The sequence below is a fragment of the Sminthopsis crassicaudata genome, chromosome 1, assembly GCF_048593235.1.
Source record: "Sminthopsis crassicaudata isolate SCR6 chromosome 1, ASM4859323v1, whole genome shotgun sequence".
Taxonomy (NCBI): domain Eukaryota; kingdom Metazoa; phylum Chordata; class Mammalia; order Dasyuromorphia; family Dasyuridae; genus Sminthopsis; species Sminthopsis crassicaudata.
In genome coordinates this window covers 542607140-542631309 of record NC_133617.1, presented here as the reverse complement: position 1 = coordinate 542631309, position 24170 = coordinate 542607140, and the positions used below count along the sequence as shown (strand labels likewise).

Sequence of the window (24170 nt, the reverse complement as noted above, 5' to 3'; positions counted from 1 at the left end):
CAATCAGCAGAGAAGCAATCACATGGCAGAAAGGGATTACCCAATCAGTCAACCAAAAGGCAATCAGATTGCAAAAATGGATTACCCTTGGGGAGAATACAGGCCTTTTAAACCAATAGGGCTGTGTCCAGTGCAAACAATTCCAATGTAATTGCCAGATGATGAGAAGAGATTTAGAAAGTGGTAAATAGAAGGTAATTAGATAGGTTAAATGCCTGGGAGAGAGGGTTTGCTTGTATTTCTTCAGCAGGAGAAGGAATCAGATGGGTGCCAACGAGTCATATTCGCCTTATCCATCAGAGAGAGACAGAAAAAGAGAAAGACCTCAAAATAAAGGAGAAGATCTAAGAAACATCTGACACTGAAAGAGCATGGATAATAAGAAGACTGTTAAAGAATTTAGAAACCAGCAGGAATCATTGGACTTCCTCACACAAGATGAGACTAATGGACAATGGACTTATGGACATTTATAAATTTCAATTTATGATTATGTTATATACTTCTAGCATGTGTTACGTTACTATGTTACTATGTGCTTATGTAATTTATGTAATTATCTGTAATACTTCCCATATTGATGGATTTATGTTTCAAGGTCATGACTGTCCTATGTTCTAAATCAAAAGAAAGGGGGAGATGTTAGGATTACTAAGTGAGAACTGAGGTTTTCTGGACAATTACAAGGTGAGAACTCAGGTTGACTTGATAGAGGGGGCAAGCTCATTGGCTGGGGTGGTTCTTCCCAGAAGCCCTTGCATTATCCCACGCCCATTCTCTGGGAGAATAAAAGAGAGGACTCTCAGAGAAAGAAGAGACTCTCTGCATTACATCAGGCCTGACGGGGCTCTCTGCAGGAAGGGAAGTCACTTCTAAGGACAAGAGTTAACAGCAACTGCCTGGAGACAACGGTTCACTACAGGAAGAAGAATCTGTCTTAAAGATTTGAGTAGACACAACAGATCTCTTCCCAGAGAGTGATCCGGCAGCTTCTGGAGACGATAGCTCGCTACAGGAAAAAATCTGGAATTAATATAGCTTTAAGAGAAGATAGTATATGCTATATATATGTGTGTGTGTGTGTGTGTGTGTGTGTGTGTGTGTATATATATATATGTATATATATATATATATATATACACACATACATACACACATATATACATACATATACATATATACATATATATACATATACATATATATATATATATGTATATATATAACATGCTAATATATAGTATAACAAAAATAATCATTGATTCAGGGACCTCAAACAAACAAACAAAAAAAAAAAAAAAAACAAGACCCAAATGGAGACAATAATGAAATGCTAAATAATGAGTGGATCAAAGAATAAATCTAGAAATAAGAATTATGTGAAAGAAAATTAAAGCAAAGGAACTAAATCAGTCTTCAAGAGAAACATCATAATCATACATATATTAACAAAGTAGAAAAAGAGAATGTTGTGTAACAGAAAAATTAGAAAACCACCAGGTAGGATTCTGGGAAGATGGAGGAGTAGGTAAAAAATTTTTGAACTCTCCAGATTTCTCCCATTAGCAGAACAAATTTGCCTCAGGGTAACCACAGACTAGTGAAAAACAAAGATGATATGGAGCAGAAAAGAGGTCCTCCTAGGATAACCTCAAGATAACCTCAAAAGACTGGAAGAAAGACTGCAGGATGGAGATTAACCAGTATGAAGTGCAAACACCTCCAGGTTAACTCCTCAGAAACAGCTAACTGTAACCTGGGGCTAGCTGAATTTGGTTGGAGCCACAGAAATTTTCACCTCTCTGATAACCTATAGAATCAGGGGTCTGACTCCCAGAAGACTGAGGGAACCTCAACTGATTAGAAAAGCCAAGCCCATTTTTGCTACTGAGATGCAGTCCTAAGAGAGAAAAAACTAACACATTCAGTGCAGATGCAGTGGGGGAGGGATGCTGCTGGCTAGTGGTACTTGAAGGAGAGTAAAGCTTTTGGTTTGGGGTTCCATGTCAAAAGGGAGAAGGGAAGCTAGAGGTGTCATCCTTCTGCCCCAACTATTAGAGGTGCACTAATACTAATACACTAACACTTCTCATTTTTAAAAAATGAACAGGCAAAGAAAAAAAACATAAAAATTTACTGTGGGAATAGGAAAGATCAAGGTTTATCTTCAGAGGACAGTAAAGTAAAAAAAGCTTCTTCTTTCCCAAAGAACAACATTAAATGGCTACCTGCCCAGGAAGAATTTATAGAAGAACTTAGAAAAAATTTTTAAAATCAAGTGAAAGAGAGAGAGAGAGAGAGAGAGTGAGGAAAAACTAATAAATAGGTAAATAAAGACCACCACCTCCACAAACCCCAAACAAAAAGATTACAAAAAAAGTTAAACAACTAACAAAGGAGATACAGACTCTTAAAGAGGGAAATAATCCTTTGAAAAAATAGAATTGAGCAACTTGATCATTCTGAAATGAAAGATGGAAATCATAACCTAATCTCAGAAAAGCCTGAGAGATCCCCTAAAGAATATGTACCATTTGGATTATTCAGAAAATACTACTGAAGCCAGGCTATGGAAGAAAAGGTAATGTAGAACAATCTCTATTCAGGCCTTCTAGTAATTTCTAAACATTTTACTATGGGGTAAAAATGAAAGCTATTAAACAGAATTGAACCATCTCATGTGGTTAATGATTAAAAACATCAGGATAATCAGGAGGGTGACAAATATTTCTTTTCTAAAATGGAAATGAAGGAAGCTATATAGTACATTATTATACCAGCTCATTTTACAACCTTGTGTTGCATGTGAGGAAAGCAAGGAGCATCATGTAACTTATAGGGGACAACAGGGAGCTGAATAAAGTCATCAGCCCCATTACTACTGATGTCACTTCAACAGTGTTAGATGATAGGTAACATGGGGTTACTGATTTTACCAATGCTTGTTTCTCTATTCCTGAATCTGAGACTAGTTGGGAGGAATTTGCTTTTACCTGTGAATTTCAATATATCATCATTTTCTTTCCCCAAAGCTACTTCAACTCTCCTCATACTGTCACATTATAGTGGAGACACAGAACTCTCTCTTTCTTAAGGCTTTGATGAATACCATAAATTAATGATATATAAATTGAATGGGTCAGATTAGGCCAAAATTACAAAGGTCCTATATCAGACAAAAGAAAAGTGTTGGAAATTAACTCTAATGCAAGGCCCACATCACTCATACAAGTTTTGGGGAAGACAGTTATTAAGTAGGAAGACATTCCAGAAATGATGCAGAATAAGCTACTGATAATCATTTCCCAATAACCTACGTAATTTCAGAGACTTATTGGACTCTTCAGGTTTTTGTGAACTCACATTTCCAACTTGTCCTGGCCTGCTCTCAGGAGTGAATCCTGATCATGGATGAGGAGTGAAAGGGCGAAATTCTTGAAAATTATCAAAACAGGAGTTCATTTAATTAAAATTCCCTTAGCATTATATACCCTAATACCCTTATATAACTATAGCACACTCTGCATGTACTAACTATGCAGGACCACATAAATAACTTGCAATAGTATGCAGATATCTCTTTGCCACTTTCATAAACTCTGCTTTAATAATAGCACAGGTTGTCAGGCTCCCTGACTTCTCAGGAAAGCCGAGTTACAAGATCCTGATCTGATCAGTTCAAGATCTGCTCCTTGCAAGATCTGCTCATAAAATAGGTTGCTTATCAGCACTCCTGTCCACTGAGATATTCTCTTCTTAGTGCCATCCTCCATTTCTTTAATAGGGCTTTGCCACTGAGGAAGTCAGTTTTTCTAGCAAAGCTAACTTCTCATCCAACAATAAACTTCTATTTTTGCCACTTACTATTTCGGGTTTGTGAATTCTTTCACGAAGGACCTGGGTCAACCAAAAGGGGATTTCCACAACTCTCTGACTGCCACTAGAACCTCATCAAAATGACATTTTCCTATGTCAAGGAAAAAGATTTGCCTTGCTAATCAACTATTGAATCATTATGTACTTGATTTTTCAGGTTATATAAAACAATTTTTAGTAAACTGTGTCTCTGTAAAATTGATGCTATTCTCAAAAGGGGAAATAAAATTCCCTAACTTACTTAATAATTCTGAATTACTGTATGAAGAAGAAAGTTTATATGAGCCCCTGTGAGAAAAGGTGGCAGCTTCTTCACATAGGTTACCAAAAAAACAAAGATTTTATATCATTCCCTTGATATGACTCTGAGAGAGAGGAGATTTTGGTGAGTTAGGGAATACTGAGTGATTCCCAATAAGAGATTCACTGAATTGTAAAGATCACATTAGTACATGGACCAAATCCCAATTGTGAATTCCAATAGAGTGGAGCAAAGTAACACTACTATAGTCTTCCTTTTCAAGGTTACTTTTTTATCTGGTTTAGGCAGCTTTTTTTTTTTTTTTTTTTTTTTTTTTAATGCATTGCTTTGGTGACCAGTGGAACAAATGAATCATTTTATCATCTGGGCTAGAGGAAAAAAGGATATAGTACTGAATAAAACTGATTATCAGCATAATTATGGTAAATCAATTCAAATTATCTCTCAATGGTCTCATTTACACTTAATTAATCATCAAAACAAAATTAGGTAGTAGTCTATAGATGCCAAAATTGAATGAATAAGAACTACTTATTACTTCAACTTACAAAATTCTTGGTAACAAGAGACTACAAAAATATTCAGGCAACATGAACTTTTTGAAAAATAAATAATTCCTGAATTTCTGAATAGATTAGAAAGTGTCCAACCTATCTTAATAATAATTGCAATCATCATTCAAAGCTATATATTTACAAAAATCATAACAATTGTGGCACTGAATTACCTTCAAGCATTCTGAATCAAATATCTCTCAGAAGAAAAAGCAGTTATTTTTAAAGATATAGATATTCTCTGCTTGGAGTTGGACATAGAGCTACCCTTCTTCCAAACTCTTTTCCCACAGAAGATATTGAAAGTTGATGAATCAATACAATTAGATATAAAATAAATCTTAAAAAAAACCTAAGTAAATAGATGCATATAACTTTATCTATAGTTATAAATGATTTACACAAATATAGATATAGAGGTGGATAAAGACAAAAAAGTGTGTCATGTATCAAATTTGTGTTAAGATCATAATGCTCTTTTGTTCAAATGTGTTCTACAAGCATCATTTACTTAATGATTTACAATAATTTACAGTGTTTACATTATCATTTGATGCTGCTGCTTTTCTTTATAAAAATGCATCTTGCATATTATCTTTGCAAATCAACAATATAAGAGATTCAATTCTTAGAAGGGAAAAGAAAACTGTACGAGATACCCTATGGGAGCTCAAAAAATGCATATTGATTGTATCAGTATAAAGTTCATCTGATTTCTAATCGAAATGTACATAATTATATCACTCACATACTTTGAGCTCTTGGGCATGTTTGTCTCTTTATTTTGCAGTTGACATCAGGAGTAGAAAATGATTTTGAATGTTATAAAACATTTCCATTTTTTAAATTTAAAAATAGTTAGCTAAAGGTCTGGCCCTAAAGAGTCAGAATCTTATTTGCAGCTTCAAGGAGAAGGCTTCCTATTAAGGGGAAAACTTAAAATGATAGAATTTTTTATTCATGAAAGAAAAAAAGCTCCCTACACATTAAATAAAAAGCATTGTATTAAGCACACTGGGAAATAAAATGATACAATTATGCCCTCTAGGAGTTTACACTCTATTAAAATGAAAGATATAGCTGATGTTCATAGTTCTCTGCTTCTAAGAACATAAACAGCTTCAGTCTTCTTGGAAATTTTAATAATAATTTCACTGCTCTATATTACATATAAAGGTTAAGAAACTGATTGAACTGGAAGATCAAATCCTTTAATTAAAATACTTAACACCTTAGAAAGAAGCTCACAATTCTACAAATCAATTCAAAGGTTAGTCTATCAATCCAATTCAATAAAATAAGCTAGTTAATTTAAGTGCCTATTATATTCCAGGTATCCTGGAATCTGGTTCGGAGACTATAGGGGAAATCAGTACTGTCTCTGCCCTCTAAAAGTTTACATTTTATTGTGGTTTTATTCTTCAAATTATAATTCTAACAAAGTGATATTGAGGAGGGAAACTGAGGTCGGAGACCCTAAAAAAAAAGTTATTTTGACTTTAACCTCATGACTTAGAAGTCAGCTAACTCCACCTCTGTTAAGTGCCACTAATTTACCTTTCTATAGAGTTTAGCTGACACTACCCAAGTTTTCTATAGAGCTGAACTAAAGCTAAGTACCCCTACTTAACTTTCAATAGAACTGAATTAATGTTAAGTACCACCACTTAAGCTCTATATAATTTGAACTATCATTAATCAAACTTTCTATGGCCTTACTGAAGCCTATTCAAATCCAAAAGCTCTGTATTGTCTCAAATCATATATAAGAGGGTGGGAAGAATGGGCAGGGTGAGCAGAACTGACAGAACTCTAATTCCATCAGAGAGTTCTGCTCCACTGAGATCTCTCGATGACTTAAAATAAGCTTTTACTTTTACTTTTACTTTTAATTTAGTAAATTCTTTTACTTCACCTGGGCTTTGTCTCATACATCGAAAGCCTGGAAAAATCCCCAACAATACAAATAAAGGTTTTAGTATATAGAGTATTAGTGAGGACTAGATAATAGTTCCATTGTTTTGGGGTTTTGTTTTATTTTGTTGTTGTTGTTGTTGTTTTTTCTTAAATCTGTACCATAGGTACTTATTCTAAGTACTTAGTAGCTAATACACACATGATTTATCCTTAAGGATCCCTTGGAATGTCCTAATTTGGGTCTTTTTCTGTGCTTTGGCATGAATGTTTCCCTCAAATGACTATTTAGTTAGTATATGTAAGAGTCCAAAAACCACCCTTTTAAAAAATCTAAGATTCACAAAGCTAACAGAGATTTTTTGCTCTGAAAAATATCTTTTCTTCCTGCCAATACACTTTTCCTTTTCTGGAACCCTCTATACCAGGATATTACTATATTCCATGGTTTTCTAGGTGATCAATGGAGTTTCATTGCCATTGACATCAAAGATGGGAAACCAATAAGATATGCCTACTAGAAATTCACATCTCAGTTAATCAATCAATTAACCTATAGTAAATGCATACCATGTGCAAGGAATTGCACTAAGTGGGGAGGGGTAAAGATACAAAGAGGTAAAAGATAGTCCCTTCTTTCAAGAAGCTTACATCTAATGAGGAAGATAAATATATGCAAATATATACAAACACATGTAAAACAAGCTATATATAGGATAAATAGAAAATAATTAACAGAGGGAAGGCATTGAAATTATGAGTAGTTGGGGAAGGCCTCCTATAGAAGGTTGGATTTTTATCTGGTACTCAAAGGAAGTCTGTCATGGGGGACAGCCTGTGAAAATGTCTGGAACCAAGAGATGGAATATCCTGTTCTCAGAACAACCAGAAGGCCAATGTCATTGCATCAAAGGTCAGGTGGGGAGTAAGGTATAAAGAAGATTGGAAAAGGAGCTGGAGAAACAAAGAAAAACAAAAGATAGTCCCTATTCTGAAAGTGTTCACAAATTAATGGGGGAAAAACATTAAACAACTATGTACAAGTAAGATATCTAAAGAATAAATTGAAGATAATCAACAGAGGAAGACACTGGCATTAAGGGAGATCAAAAAGGTATTTTGTAGAAAGTAGACTTTTAAATAAGATTTGAAAGAAACCAGAGAATTTGGGAGCAGAAATGAGAAGGGAAAGAATTGAAAATGAACAGAATTAAGACCTGGAAGGAAGGAGGCTAGTGTTATTAAATTGCAAAGTATTAGTATAAGAATGAGATGCAAAAAGACTTTAAAGATAACAAGGGATCAGATTTTTGTTCCAAAAAGAGGATTTTATATTTGATCATAGAGGAAATGGTGAACTGCTAGAGTTCATTGAATGGAGTGTGTGTGAGAATGTGTGTGTGTGTGTGTGTGTGTGTGTGTGTATGTCCTCTGCAATCATAAAGAAGCCATGCTAAGAGAATGGAATGTGATGGAATGGTGTCCCTACGTCTCCTGAAGGCTGGAAAAAGCCAGGTGAGGAGACTGAAATGATAGAAATGTAATGGAGGGTTGGTTATATAGGTTCTAAAGCATGTGCAGCTATTCTCTTCCTGGTTGAAATATAAAAGACATTTGAAAACTTCAGGGGAGTTGATTTTTGGTCATAATGACTCAGGGTTAGTACTATGTGACAATGAAAAGCCTTTTGGTTAGGTTCAGAACTGAAAAGACTAATAACTAAGAAAAGACTGAGCTGGAATTGAGTGATCATGTAAAATGTTGGAGTTTTTAATTTATGGGTTAAAAAAGGATTTCTATAACAGAAAAATTTTAAAAAGATTACACATGAAATTACAAATCTTTTATGTACAACTTAATATTCCTTTTAAATATATACTAAAGTTATATAAGCTTCTTTTCATTTTTTTCTTTTCTCCATTCTTCTCCCACTCTAGAGATGTCTATCATCAGACACAAATATGTGTATATCTATCTATCTATCTATCTATCTATCTATCTATCTATGTGTATATATATATATATATATATATATATATATATATATATATATATATATATGGATGGATGTATCTCTCTGTGTGTGTATATATATATGTATACATATATACACATATTGAAAATCATTTAATATGAACTTCTATTTATCAGTTCTTTCTCAGGATGCAGATACCATTTTCCTTCATATGTCCTTTATAGTTAATTTTGATACTGAAATAATCGAATGATTGTTCACTCAAAGTTCTTAAACAATATTGCTGTTACTGTATACTTATCTCTCTCTATATATACTAATATATATATACTCTATATATACTAATCTCTTAATTCTGTTCCTTTTCCTTTTCATTATTTCTTGCAAGGCTGTCCATGTTTTTGTAAGATATCAGATCTTAGAGAGCTGCTATAAGTATCTTAGAACATATAAAGCTTCAATTCCCTCCCCTTTTTCCCTAATCATCTTTGGAAATAGACTTAGTAGTCACATTTCTGGGTCAAAGGGTATAAGCAGAAATAAAAGTGAGATTAAGGAAAAATTAGGGAAAAATAAAAGCCATTGAAGAAAATAATGAAAAGAAAGTTAACCAATTGGAAAAAGACATCCAAAATCTTAAAGAAAGAATAACTCCTTGGAACTTTGAATTGGGTAAGAGGAATCCGATTATGTTTTATTTGATTGTTCTGCCTCAGTTTCCCTAATTGTTTTACCTCAGTTTCCCTGAATTGTCCTGCCTCAGTTTTCCTAAATTGTTCTGCCTCAGTTTCCCTAAATTGTCCTGCCTCAGTTTCCATGAATTGTTCTGCCTCAGTGCCTTGGCTTATTCTGTCTCAATCCCCATGGTTGCAACCCCCCTTCCTGATCCATTAGGACTGAGATAATTAGGATTGTAGCTGGCCACTCTGACATTCCAAGAGAGTCATAAAACTCCAGATGTCCTATCTCAGATACCTACTTGGTATCCTCTATCTCTAAGTTCAGACTTCCTGGCTTCTAACTCCTCCTAAGTTATCAAGAATTTATGGTCCTACCCCTCAACCTATCAGAATTGGATTGATGGTCCCTTCTTGGAGATTTCCGTTCATCAGTGTTCTGACTCCACTGATGGCTTAGAGCCATGTATATAAAAAACAACTGGAATCTCACATGGATTCTTGGAGATGATTATGTTGCTACACAAGAAAGATCAGATCAAAAAGGAAAGAAAATGACTAAGAAAACAAAATGCAAACAAACAACAACAAAACATGAGCATGTTATGATCCACACTCAGTTCCTGGAGTCCTCTTGATGAGGAAACCCCAAAACTCTTAAAACCTCCTTGGACTCAGGGACTCTGCCCCACCCCAAACACAAACTCCTTATCTAAAAAGCCATTGAATTCTATTCAAATTCTAAGCCAGGCTGAAGCTCAAGCAGGAAGCCAACCTGGGATTTCACCCATGGGCCCCTTCAGATAGTCCAAAGCCGTCCCTATTAAAAGGGCTAAACTGGAGTCCATTCTTTGCAGAGATCCCAAACATGGCATTCTTATGCTGGCCACGTCAAAGATTCCTCCCCACTGGACCTGTGGTTCTGGTGCCTTTTATCTCTACCCTCAACTTTACTAACTAAACTTTACTTCCAAACCCCACAATAAACCTCTTTTATCAATCTAGGTTTTCGAGTCTGAAAATTCCTTTACAGAGAACTCTTGTGCTGCTACTAGACCTCATTTAACTCTATATCCTTGCACCAAATCCAAAGGGGTTGCAGGTAAGCTCTATTTGACTCCCTGTATCCCGAACCTGCCACTAGACCTCAATTAAGTCTAATTTCATTTAGGTACTCCTTATCTAGTTCTCATTACTCTCTCTAGTGTAGATAGCTATCTTTATCACAAGATTTTTTTAACTGGCTTCAATCATCTCATTGTTGGAAAGAGTCATGTCCATCAAAATTGATCGTTGTATTATATTGTTGTGGCCATGTACAATGATCTCCTGGTTCTGTTCATTTCACTGAGCATCAGTTCATATAAACCTCTCCAGGCCTCTCTCAAATCATCCTGCAGGCTGATCGTTTCTTATAGAATAATAATGTTCCATAACATTCATATACCATAACTTATTCAGCTCTCATTTCTCTTTAGCCCCACTCAGAAAAAGAATGTTGTGGTCCCAAGATCTCCTCAAATTCCACCTAGTTCTGAATTGGATCATTTTCTTTTGTTTTGCAATGTTTATTCATAAATATCTAAATTGGTTTATTAGATCTACTAGCCTTATTTTTATTTTTTTATTTTTTTTTTTTACTATTTTCCTTCTTCATTTCCCTGCTTATGTTCAAGGTCTCTCTGAGTTTTCTTCTTTCTGAATTTGGTAATTTCATTAATTTTTATTTATTTTCTTCTGTTGCTTACTTTTGGATTGTCTCCCTTCTGATTATGTTTTCCTTGGGGATTGGATCTTGAAGCATCCCAGCCTCTTCCTGTTGGATAATCCAAAATTCATCAGCCTAATCTCTTCCCCAAGTGACTTTTGTGTGGTTAGAACTGGTCCAAGATGAAGGTTTTGCTTTTCTCAGGTTTAATGGAATGCTGCACAGTGTCTCATACATATAATGTCCTGTCCTACTCCCTTTTCCCTTAGTTCTCTACCTCTATAGTGGAAGTTAGGGATTTTGCAGTGCTAGTCCTACAAGATTAACTGTGCATCATTAAGAGGTTTATAATGCTCTTTTTCCTTCAGTTTCTTTTTCTTTTCTTATTGCTATAGCTAATATTTCTAGTGCAATATTGAAAAATAATGGTCATAATGGGCATTCTTGTTTCACTCCAATATTATTGGAAAAGCTTTGAATTTATTTCCATTATAGATAACACTTGCTGATTCTTTTAAATTGAGACAAATGAAAAGCCTAAGGGACATAGTTTCTGGGTAACTATAAATTTACTAATTATTACTAGCAAATAATCAATAAATTGAAACCAGTGATTTCTCTAATAAGCAAAGACCCATATCCCACTTCCCAGCTTTGCTCCTGAAGAACATTACATAATTAAAAGCCTTTGAAAAAGGGAGTGTCCTTGAGGATAGAAATCAACTCTGATTAATTAACAATCAATGAGTGGATGCACATATTAATGAGGAAGTGAATAAAAAAATCTTCAGCTCCTCTTGCTGAGAACATGACCTGATAATAAAACTCATTTGCCATCTGGACAAAACAATCTCTACCCACACCACTCTGGGTTGGTTTTCTTATTCATCAATTGGGTCACTCTAAATGCTAATGGAAAGTTCCAAGAATAAGAACTTGCCTAAGGGCAAGTATTCACCTGGATTCTTCTTAAAGGTTTTCTATTTGAGTGGGCTCTCTTTCCCCAAGATGGAGAAATATGTATCCAAAAGATTTAAGCAATCTCATCTATCAGCAAAGTCCTTCAGAAACTGGCTGAATAACCAACTGATTTCTCCATGAAGAAATTGCTAATTGATTATTAATATACCAAAAAACCCCTTCAATCTCTCTCTCTCTCTCTCTCTCTCTCTCTCTCTCTCTCTCTCTCTCTCTCTCTCTCTCTCTCTCTCTCTCTCTCTCTCTCTCTCTCTCTCTCTCTCTCTCTCTCTCTCTCTCTCTCTCTCTCTCTCTCTCTCTCTCTCTCTCTCTCTCTCTCTCTCTCTCTCTCTCCCGAAGCCCAGTGTCACACAGCCAAGAAATGTTAAGTATCTAAGGCCAGATTTAAACTCAAGTCGTCCTGACTTCAGGACTATCCACTATACTAACTACCTGCCTCTTTCTTTCTTTTTTTAAAATCATTTCTCTCAAGATGGATACTACTTGTCATTTTAAGGAAAGCTCCATTTATTCCTATGTTCTCATTTTTTTTTTTAAAGAAGGGGTGTCATCTATTTTTTAGTATCTATTGAGATAAATATATGATTTATATGGTCAATTATGCTGTTAATGAAGTGGGTTGTGGACCCTTTAAGAAACTATATTTTCTAATGATTTGTGATGCCTTTCAGATTCTCAGCCCCTCCTGGCTGAGGTATATCCTCCACAGACAAGTTGCCTTTCCAGGATGCCAGAGCTTTTTGATTCAATTACAAATCTCCTGGTCAAAAAGCATCCCTTTGAATTCCAATAGGAGATCCGGCCTTGTCTCAGCCCCCACTGGGATCTGAGCCAACTTGGGCTCCCCAGCCCCCACTGATTCTGATCTGTTCCAGTTGACCCAGCCCCGACCAAGATACCCAATATAATAAGCTTACATCAACTAAAGTCTTTGCAGATGGACCTTGGCAGCTTCCTTTGCTGCCAGGACTTTCTGTCCACTATTGTATTCTCAGTGCAAAACTCCATTTTCCATAGATCTGCCATTATAGAAGTCAGTCTCTGGTTAAACTGATTTCTATCTAACAATAAACTTTCGTTTTGCAACTAATATTTGGGAATGAGTGAATTCTTTCACTCCTAAAACCTACGGCTGATTTAAAGGGGATTCTTAATAACTCTCTTATAGCTACTAAGCTCTAGACCACCAGGAATCTAGATCACTCAAACAGCAACAGGATTTCAAAAAAAATATTGAACTAACCCTGCATTCCTGGTAATAATCCCACCTGGCCATAGTTTATGATTTTCATGAAACTTTGCTCTAATCTCCTTCCTAATTTTATTTAATTATTTTTGCATCAATATTCATTAGGGAAATTAGTCTATAACTTTCTTTTTTTCTATCTTAGTTCTTTCTAATTTAGGTGTCAGTAACATATTTGTGTTGTAAATGGAATTTAGTAGGACTCTTTGATAATTTTTCCAAATTATTTATATTGTGTATGGGAATGCCTGCCATCTAGGGGAGAGGGTGGAGAGAAGGAGGGGGAAAATTCGGAACAGAAGGGAGTACAACGGATAATGTTGTTTAAAAAAAAAAAATTACCTATGCATATGTACTGTCAAAAAATGTTATAATTATAAAAATTAATAAAAAAGAGAAGAAAAATAAATAAATAAAACAAAAGTGGAGGGGGAAAATTATTTATGTTGTAGGATTTTGGTTTTCAATCCACGTTGCTGTTTTCATTTTTATGAATTTCCATTTTCATCGCATTCCCATTCATAGTTATGATTACTGTATATATCATTTCTTCTTATTTCTCCCCTCTTTATACCTCAACTTAAATAAATTAAAAAAAAAAAAACAGATATAGCAATCATAATATCAGGCAACAACAAAAAGAGTAAACAACAGCAAACAGAGACAACAACAGCAAAAAGAGACCTAATTAAAAGAAATAAAAGGAAAACTAGACTTTACTAAAAGATAATATAAACAATTAATTAGTATGATCAATTCTTTTTTTTTAATTTTAATTTCAGTTTAAAATTCTTTTCTTTCAATCTCTCTCATCCCCATCGAGAAGGAAAGAAATATGATACCTATTATACATATGAAGTCATGCAAAACATTTTTACATTAGCCATATTGGGATAGAAAAAAAATAAAATAAAAAAAAATTCTTCAACTTGTTCTCAGAAATTAATTAAAAAAGCAAAGAAAGATAAAATTTTAATTCTTTTAATTTAATTTAATAAAAATATTCTTCAACTTGTTCTCAGAGATCTTTCTATAAATGAAAGGATTTTTTATCATGAGTCCTTTGGAATTGTGGATTTATATTGATCATGGTAGCTAGATCTTTCACATTTGATTATCATTACAATATTGTTAATATGTACAGTGTTCTAGTTCTGATTACTTCTTTTTACATCAGCTTCTGAAATCTCAGGTTCTTTTGAAATCACCCCTCCCCCCATCATTTCTTATAGCATGTTATTAGGCACTACAACTTGTTCAGTCATTCCTTGATTTATGGGCATCCCCTCAATTTCCAATTGTTTGCCACCATAAAAAATAGCTGTTATAAATATTTTTGTATGTGTGAGTCATTCTCCTTTGTCTTTGATCAATTTCAGATACAAACCTTGTTGTAGTATTGCTGGGTCAAAGGTATTATGCTTGTTTTGTCCAATTTAATCCAAAAAACCTATTTAAGTTTCTAGTATGTTTTTCAGTTGGAGTACATCCCTTTTCTTTTTGGGGGTAGCTACGTGGTGTAATGGATAGAGCACTGAGCCTAAAGTCAGACCTGGACCTGGATTCAAATCTTGCCTTAGATACTTAGTTTTGTGACCCTGGGCAAACACTTTGCCTCAAGTTTCCTCATCTGTGAAATGAGTTGGAGAAGGAAATAGTAAAACACTCCAGTATCTTTTCCCAAGAAAACCCCAAGCTGATTCATGAAGGGTGAGATATTACTGAAACAATTGAACTACAACATCATGTGTCAGGCAGGAAAGTGGCAAAGGAAGGAGAAAATACCTGAGGGTACTCAGCACAGAGGCAATTTGATCCATGGTATTGAAACCAGGAAGAATAGCAGATGTAGAGCAGAGTAAGCCCAAAAATCTAGTTTCTCCCCTCTATTGTTGTTTTTATTGTTTGTGCTTCATTTTTAAAAAGAACCAATGAGATCATGGTGTAACATTTTGATGTGTAAATAAATTGGATTTAAGTGAGACAGAATTGTACAAAGTTTTCAGCCTCAATCTCTTTTCCAAAAATCAAGACAGTTGGTCATGATCCAAGATAGAGTAAATGATTTTGTCATTCTTGATGTCTGACCAAGCTCTAAGTACTTCCCAGTGTCTGGGAATGTACTTTAATGGCCATTAAAATAAATTGTTCTCATCTCTCCTGGGAATGTCTTCATGTGCTTGGAGTAGACATCCACTTAATTCACCAACATGTATTAGGCCTATCCTAAACCTGGTATAATTTCTCTGCTAAATGGGTTTTACTGGAATATGGTCATTATACATTTTACAGAGTCACAGGTGAGAATTGGGTGACAGGTGGCCCCTAAAGGTGAATAAGCAGCCCTGAAAAGGGCTTGGCAAGCCCTCACATCAGAAGTGCTAGTTTTTCAGGAACTTAGTATTCCATTCTCCAGCCCTCCAGTTATAAAAGAGAAAGCTGAGGGAAATAATGTCAGGTATGTGGTGTTACCATGGGGATGATTTCAATTAGGGAGGAGCATTTCATTCCATGAAGTTAAAACTAGGCTAAAGGAGTTCCTACATAAGATTTTTGTTATTATTTTTTCTAACTCTAAAAAAATAATTCTTTAGGTGTTTGATTATATGGCACTGAATAAAGTAATGTAGATGGTATTGTCATTTTTATTATATTGGCTCAGCCTACCCATAAGCAATTAATTTTCCTCTAATTGTTTGGAGTTGTATTTATGTGAAAAGCATTTTGTAATTATGTTCATATAGTTCCTAGGTGTATTCTTATAAGTAACCTCCCAAGTGTTTTATACTATTTATAGTTATTTTAAGGATTAATTTATTTAATCTCATCCTACTGGGTTTTGGGATTTTTTTAGACTGGGAGTAATTTATATAAATGCTAATGATTTTATTTGAGTTGATTTTACATGCTGCAATTTTGATAACAGTGTTAATTATTTCAACTAGTATTTAGTGGATTCTTCAGAGTTCTCTAAGTATGCCATTTGCAAAAAGTGAAAGTCTTCTTTCCTTGTTCCCCATTCTTATTCCTTAAATTTCTTTTCTTGTCTTATTGTTATTTCTAACATTTTTATTACTATATTGAATGATAATGATGATAATGGTCATCCTTGCATTGTTCTTGAACTTATAGGAAAGGTTCCTTATAGTTTATCCCTATAACTGATAATGCTTGCTCTTGATTTTAGAAAGATACTTATCATTTTTAGAAATACTCTATTTATTCCTATGCTTTCTAGAGTTTTTCATTGGAATGAGTTTTGTCCAAACAATAAAGAACAATGAATTCTAGTGCTACATAAACTGAAAAAAAAAAAAAAAATAGAACAAAAGAAGGGATTCTAACAAATTCCTTTTATGACACAAATATGGTCTTGATACCTAAACAAGGAAGAGTCAAAACAGAGAAGGAAAACCCCAGGTTAATCATCTTAATGAATATTGATGAAAAATTTTAAATAAGCTATCATCAAGGAAAGTACAGGAACATATATCACAACTATAACCAGACTGGATTTATGCCGGGAATGCAAGGGCTGGTTCAATATTGGGATAAATATAAACATATATGCAGGAATAGATGAGTTGCTAGACAACAGCAACTTAGTGAGAAATCTATTTGTATGTAGTATATTGAAAATTGGCTGAAGACTAATTTTTTTTTTTATTTATTTTTTTGTTGTTGCAAAGGAAGGATTGTATTCGCAAGGTAAAAATAATCTGGGAAGAGAAACAAAACAAAACAAAACAAACAATGCTCACAGTTTACACTCATTTCCCAGTGTTCCTTTTCTGGATGTAGCTGATTCTGTCCATCATTGATCAATTGGAATTCAATTAGCTCTTCTCTATGTTGAAGATATCCACTTCCATCAGAATACATCCTCATACAGTATCATTGTTGAAGTGTATAATGATGTCCCTAGTTCTGCTCGTTTCACTCAGCATCAGTTGATGTAAGTCTCTTCAAGCCTCTCTGTATTCCTCCTGTTGGTCATTTCTTACAGAACAATAATATTCTATAACATTCATATACCATAATTTACCCAACCATTCTCCAATTGATGGACATCCATTCATTTTCCAGTTTCTAGCCACTATGAAAAGGGCTGCCACAAACATTTTGGCACATACAGGTCCCTTTCCCTTCTTTAGTATTTCCTTGGGATATAAGCCCAGTAGTAGTACAGCTGGGTCAAAGGGTATGCACATTTTGATAACTTTTTGGGCATAATTCCAGATTGCTCTCCAGAATGGTTGGATTCTTTCACAACTCCACCAACAATGCATCAGTGTCCCAGTTTTCCCATAGCCCCTCCAACATTCATCGTTATTTGTTCCTGTCATCTTAGCCAATCTGACAGGTGTGTAATGATATCTCAGAGTTGTCTTAATTTGCATTTCTCTAATCAATAGTGATTTGGAACATTCTTTCATATGAGTGGAAATAGTTTTAATTTAATCATCGGAAAATTGTTCATATCCTTTGACCATTTATCAATTGGAGAATGGTTTGATTTCTTATAAATTAAAGTCAATATTCTGTATATTTTGGAGATGAGGCTTTTATCAGAACCTCTAACTGTAAAAATGTTTTCCCAATCTGTTACTTCCCTTCTAATCTTGTTTGCATTAGTTTTGTTTGTGCAGAAACTTTTTAATTTGGCGTAATCAAAATTTTCTATTTTGTGATCAATAATGGTCTCTAGTTCTCCCTTGGACACAAACTCCTTCCTCCTCCACAAGTCCGAGAGGTAAATCATCCCATGTTCCTCCAATTTATTTATGATCTCGTTCTTTATGCCTAAATCTTGGACCCATTTTGATCTTATCTTAGTATATGGTGTTAAATGTGGGTCCATGCCTAGTTTCTGCCATACTAATTTCCAGTTTTCCCAGCAGTTTTTGTCAAATAACAAATTCTTATCCCAAAATTTGGAATCTTTGGGTTTCTCAAACACTAGATTGCTATTTTTATTCACTATCTTGTCCTGTGAACCTAACCTATGCCACTGATCAACTTGTCTATTTCTTAGCCAATACCAAATGGTTTTGGTGACTGTTGCTTTATAATATATTATAGTTCTAGATCAGGTACAGCTAGACCACCTTCATTTAATTTTTTTTTTCATTACTTCCCTTGAAATTCTCGACCATATGAATTCTGTTGTTATTTTTTCTAGGTCATTAAAATAGTTTCTTGGAACTGGAAGTTGAATGGATGTCCATCATTTGGAGAATGGTTGGGTAAATTGTGGTATATGAAGGTTATGGAATATTATTGCTCTGTAAGAAATGACCAGCAGGAGGAATACAGAGAGGCTTGGAGAGACTTAAATCAACTGTTGCTGAGTGAAATGAGCAGAACCAGAAGATCACTATACACTTCAACAACAATACTGTATGAGGATGTATTCTGATGGAAGTGGAAATCTTCAACATAAAGAAGACCCAACTCACTTCCAGTTGATCAATGATGGACAGAAATAACTACACCCAGAGAAGGAACACTGGGAAGTGAATGTAAATTGTTAGCACTACTGTCTATCTACCCAGGTTACTTATACCTTCGGAAGCTAATAATTAATGTGTAACAAGAAAATGGTATTTACACACATATATTGTATCTAGGTTATATTGTAACACATGTAAAATGTATGGGATTACCTGCCATGGGGGGGGGAGGGAGTGGAGGGAGGGAGGGGATAATTTGGAAAAATGAATAAAAAAAAAAAGAGAAAAAAAATAATTAACCAGTAAATAAATATTACTTTAAAAAAAAGTTTATTGGGAGTCTGATTGGTATAGCACTAAATAAATAGATTAGTTTAGGGAGTATTGTCATCTTAATTATATTTGCTCGACCTATCCAAGAGCACTGAATGTCTTTCCAATTATTTAAATCTGACTTTATTTTTGTGGCAATTGTTTTGTAATTTTGCTCATATAATTCCTGACTTTCCTTTGGTAGATAGATTCCCAAATATTTTATACTATCAACCGTTATTTTGAATGGAATTTCTCTTTGTATCTCTTGCTGTTGGATTGTGTTGGTAATGTGTAAAAATGCTGAGGATTTATGTGGATTTATTTTGTATCCTGCAACTTGAAGACTAAATTTAAAACCAGAAATAAGTGCCTTATTTTGTTGTGGAAACTTTTGTGTAGAAAAGAAAATATGTTTAGCAAGGTAGACTGAAAGAAATAAGTGGACTAGAGCACATTTTGAGTCATTCATAATTCCCTATAAATCAGGCAGAGTTTTCAGAAGCTTCCTCATTATTTCAATTAGTCAAATCATTACCCCTAAGGTAAAAGTGACCAAAAGACAAAAAGAGATCCTCTAGTTCTTCAAAAATGAAGTAACAAATTTTTCCTTTTTAAAATTTACACTTATAAACTAGATGGTAACTCAACAAAATGTTACACATGAAACAACCCTTAGAGATCATGTAAATCAGTCTCTTTATTTCCCAAGAAAGGTTACTTCATAGTTCCTTGAATAAAAGTCATAAAGTTATGTGTTGCATCAAGAGAATGCTTCCTTTACATATATAAGTATTATGTATTAAATACATATAAACATATTTTTAATTTTTATCATATTTATGTTGTTATTTAATATCCTATTCAGTTCTGTAGCCTTCTTCATTTCCTTTGTCAACCTGCCATCCATTATGGTAAATATTTTAGAAAGGGGAGACGGGTCGGGGAAGCAGTTCAGGAAAAACCAAGCAACACATCCACCATGTTTGACATTAGATGTAATATTCTATCTTCACGGTTCTTATCTTTACAAAGACGCGACATAGGTGCAAATTCTTATCTCTTCTCAGGACCAAACTTGGTTATTAATATTGCAGAAGGTTCAGTTTCCCTTGTGTACAGTGTACGTTGTAGTCATCTTGTATGCATAATTTTTCTACTACGTAAGTTCGTATAAATCATCTGTGCTTCTCTGAATTATTCGGATTCCACTACACGTCTCTATTTTAGCTCAGTTCCAGACAAATTACATCATTTGGATAGTGGGAGAGAATGCAGTGACGGTCTGGGCAATGCGCCCTTCCTTAGCTAGGAAGGAGAGACAATCGGATACTTGTTTTTTTTTCCTTTGTTAGTTTTATATCTGACAGTCGACGAACTGAAGAGGAAAAATTTTTTTTTTTATTTGTCTCTGTGGAAATAAACTCTTAGTTATGCTTCCCCATAGAATCCTGTGATACAGTAAAGCGATTGCCACATATTATTTCCTGAGTCTCTGCATCTCCGCAGTGTAGAACGCGTCCTCGGCTTCTCTTGGTACTCCGCCCCTAGATTGCCCTGGTACAGGCCAGACGCACCTCCTATTATCGCAGAACCCTTCCCCCCGCTGATCCCTCCCAGTCCAAGTAAATGAGCATCCCGGAAGAAGGTTGGTAATAAAGTCATTCTCAGACTGTTCGACCAATCGAAGCAGTTCTTCTCGTGGGAGGAGGGGCTTCAGACATTGCTTCCTTCTTCCTCCTCTGCCCTGCCCCGCCCACTCAAACCACCACATCCCTTGCTTTTTCCCCTTTGGATTGGGTGCCTATCTTTCTTTGGCAGAGGTTCTTTAAGCCCATTGGCCCAGGTTAGACGGGGAGGGAGGGGCTTTCAGGAGCGCAGCCTCTGGCGCTGCAGGAGCCTCTGCCTCCGCCACCTCGTTGGGTGGGGCGGGGTCTTGTAGCAGCCGCCTTACGTGGGGAGGAGGCGGTGGCGGAGGGGGCGGTGGGTAAAGGAACCTGCGCTGCTCACGGCTCGGACCCGCTGCGGGTCTCGGTGAGAGGATTTTTCTTTACTTGGATCCTCAGTTCTTTGGCTCCTACGAGTTTGGGGGTGGGGGCGGTGCCTCCTGGGGCTACGGGCCCCCCTCCTCGGGGTCAGGGGATCCGGAGGACTTGGAGAGCCTCCCTCCGGCCCAAGGAAAGAGGAGCCGGGCCAGGCTGACTCCCTGAGGGGCTGCGGCTGCGGTGACATAAGCCGGAGGCCAAGACCTCCTCTGGCCCCCCGGGCCCGGCTCAGGTGGGCCCTTTTTGTCACTCGTGCCCTTGCGTACCCCTCCCTCTTTCTCCCTAGTCGTCACGTCGCAGTCCGGGATGGGTTTGATCTTGTTTGGGGGACTTCGGCAGCTGTGTCCTTCCCCCACTTTAGCCCCCACCCCCATCTTGCCATCCCATCCCCACCCCCTCTATCCTAGCTCCTTTGCGGGAGGACCTTATATCGCGCCTTTCTTCCCCCCCTCCCCACCCTCCATCCCCTTTTCACAAAAGCTTTGGATTTGTATTGAATTGCAGAGAGCGTCCTCCCTTCCGTCCTTTTCTGCCCCTGTTATGCCACATCGGATTTCTTTTCTACTGTTCTGTCACTACATGGGTCTTCTCTAACTAGTTTGTGCTAAACCTGTTTTCACTTGTCCCATTTTCCTTAGGCTGACCTGATGCCCCAAGCAACTTGCATTAATTCTTCTATATTTATCATTGTCCCTATCTGGCCTTCCCCAACCCTTGCGTTGTTCCTGTGTCCTTGTCACTGCATTGTTTTCCACATTCTGTCATCCATCCTGCTATCCCATATCTTCTGTCAGTTTTCCCTAAAGTCTAACTTAACTGCAAAAAATTCTTATACCAAATTTAAAATCTGTTCGTATTATGGAGTAAGGGTGGGATTGAATGTCCTGAGTTTTAGTAGTGGTAGATAAGCATTGTTAGATTAATTCTTCTCTCTGCGACAATTTGGTGCAGTTTTAAGCTTAAACACCCTCAAATGTCCTCAGTGACTTAGCATTTTGATTCTGCACAGGCCTATTTGTTACAGGTTACATAAAGCAAGGATAGGTTATCGGTGCTACTTTTGACATGATTTAGTTAATTACAAAGTTTGTTTTTTAATCGTGGAAATTATTTATCCTCTTCGAAGACCACGTACATATTACATTGTAGCCACTTAAATATATTGGGTGTTAGTACTTGGAGATGACGGAAACTGCTAAAAATAAAGTATTTCAAATAGGTCTTGGCTATTTTTTTAAATTGAAAATTGTCTTAGTATGCATGTATGCTTTACCTACAACTAGAGTAACTTTGGCTTGAGTTCTTTATTAGATTTTAAATATGTAAACTATTTATCTTTATAGTGGAAAGACATTTAAGGTAATTTCTTTTTTACATCTTAGTTTCATTGTTTAAATCTTGTATTTCCTTATCAGTTGTCCATTTTTGAAATCTTTCTGAATGTATTCCTTCCAGCATTATAAAACTAGTGTTTAATAGCATTTCTATATTTATACTTTCATGTTTCTTCAATACGTTTTTCTTTCATTTGTCAGCTAAAGCATTATTTGTAGCTGATAATCCTCTCCAAGATGCTATTTATTTTATTGAATTTTAAAAAAATTAATGAGGCCGTTTTGTCTTTTTAATATATGCGCAGGATTGCTTTTCTCTGAAAAACAATTTTCTACCTTCAGGTTTTTTTTACTGTTAACTAATTAGACAAAGAATTGTCAAGTTTTTCAGAAATTGAGTTGTGATTTAATCTTTTAAATTTTGTTATTTTTATAAATTCGATGCTTAAATATACTGCACTAGCATTTTTCAATATGTTATCATATGACTATTTTTTAATTTTGTAAGACTGCCTTGTACACAACTGGTATACATTTTAACATACAATCATTTTATTTCATTAATAAATAAAAACAAAAGGTTAAATATAGGAAAAATTAATTTTTTCTTGTAATAAACTAACTGAAACTATTTTTAGGGTTTTTTTTGTTTGTTTGTTTTGAGAAAATCTGCCCTTTTTCCTTCCCCATTTTAGAGTCTGGAATGCTTCATTTTACTGAATACTTGTGTGGTATCAAATAAAGCCAGTTGATGGTGGTTTTGGGAAACAACTGACTTATCTTGTGTTAATGAGATAGTAATGTCAGTATTTACTTGTATTATTCTTATTATTTATTGAGAGTTATCATGATAATTATGAATAGAGGGCTGGCCTCAAATAAAGGAATCAAAATTTCAAGTACTGTTTTTGTTTACTAGTCTTGTGACCTCTGGCAATTAATTTGACTTCTCTATGTTTTTGGTAACTCCCTAAGTATATAAATTGCAGTTCATTTATCAGTGTTTGGTAAAGGATGTTTCTTTGACCAGTATTCTCTATTGGGAGGAGATCACAGATATAAAATCTCCACAAAAAAAAAGGGGGTTCCAAAACAACAAACTTTTATTTACTCTGAGTTTGTTCAGATTTCTTGGTTTTGTCAAGATATTTCGCCTTTGACATGATGAAAAATAGAAATTAATTCACCTTCACATTTCTTTCTAGCCATCTTTTATTGGAGATGGTGGATTGTAGAGAAGTGGGGAAAAAAACTAGTGTTTTAAATTTGTCAAATGCGTTTTATATATTTGTAACATTGCTTTGTTAATATGTTTAAATGGACTATAGAATAATGCTCTAATCTTTATAAGGAAGTGAAAACTTCTCTTAAAAATAACAATGAAAATGGCTTTGTCATAACTTCCAAATTACCACAAATCATTATATTGCTGTTTTGTATTTTTTTTTTTAAGCATTTTAATTAGGAGTTTGGATATCACAAAAGACAAATTTCCTGCCTTCTTATTTGATGTTGTGATTTTTAAATGGAAAAAGAGATTTTAATTATCCTCCCCAACTTAATTTCTATTTTTTGTGGCTAATACTTCCAAAGGAATAATTATGATAAATTATCATTCTTAATAGGCGAGAGATCTGGCCTTTCTCTCTATCTTCCCAACCCCCCCTCCCAAAAAAAAGTGTTCCTCTCCTCACAACTTCACATATTTAAATGAAATTTACTAAAGAGTATTTTCACTGAGGACTGAGGCTTTAGGAAGGCTATATAAGGGGAGTAAGTGGAGAAAAGTTCTGATAATACATACAGACAGAATTTTTCATAGAATATTCAGTTTCC

The 24170-nt window shown here is 35.2% G+C and overlaps 1 protein-coding gene across 7 annotated transcripts in view; it reads left to right on the top strand.

Moving 5' to 3' along the window:
* The first annotated feature begins 20869 nt into the window (after window positions 1-20869).
* Window positions 20870-24170, top strand: part of PJA2 (praja ring finger ubiquitin ligase 2) — a 116869-nt gene continuing 113568 nt past the window's right edge. For 4 of the 7 annotated variants that reach the window (XM_074281941.1, XM_074281936.1, XM_074281940.1 and 1 more), the window contains exon 1: window positions 20903-21232. The gene's annotated coding sequence lies outside the window, so the exon portion shown is untranslated. Of the gene's footprint in view, window positions 21233-24170 lie in introns of all 7 variants that reach the window. The other 3 variants (XM_074281942.1, XM_074281937.1, XM_074281931.1) reach the window with 1 other exon arrangement.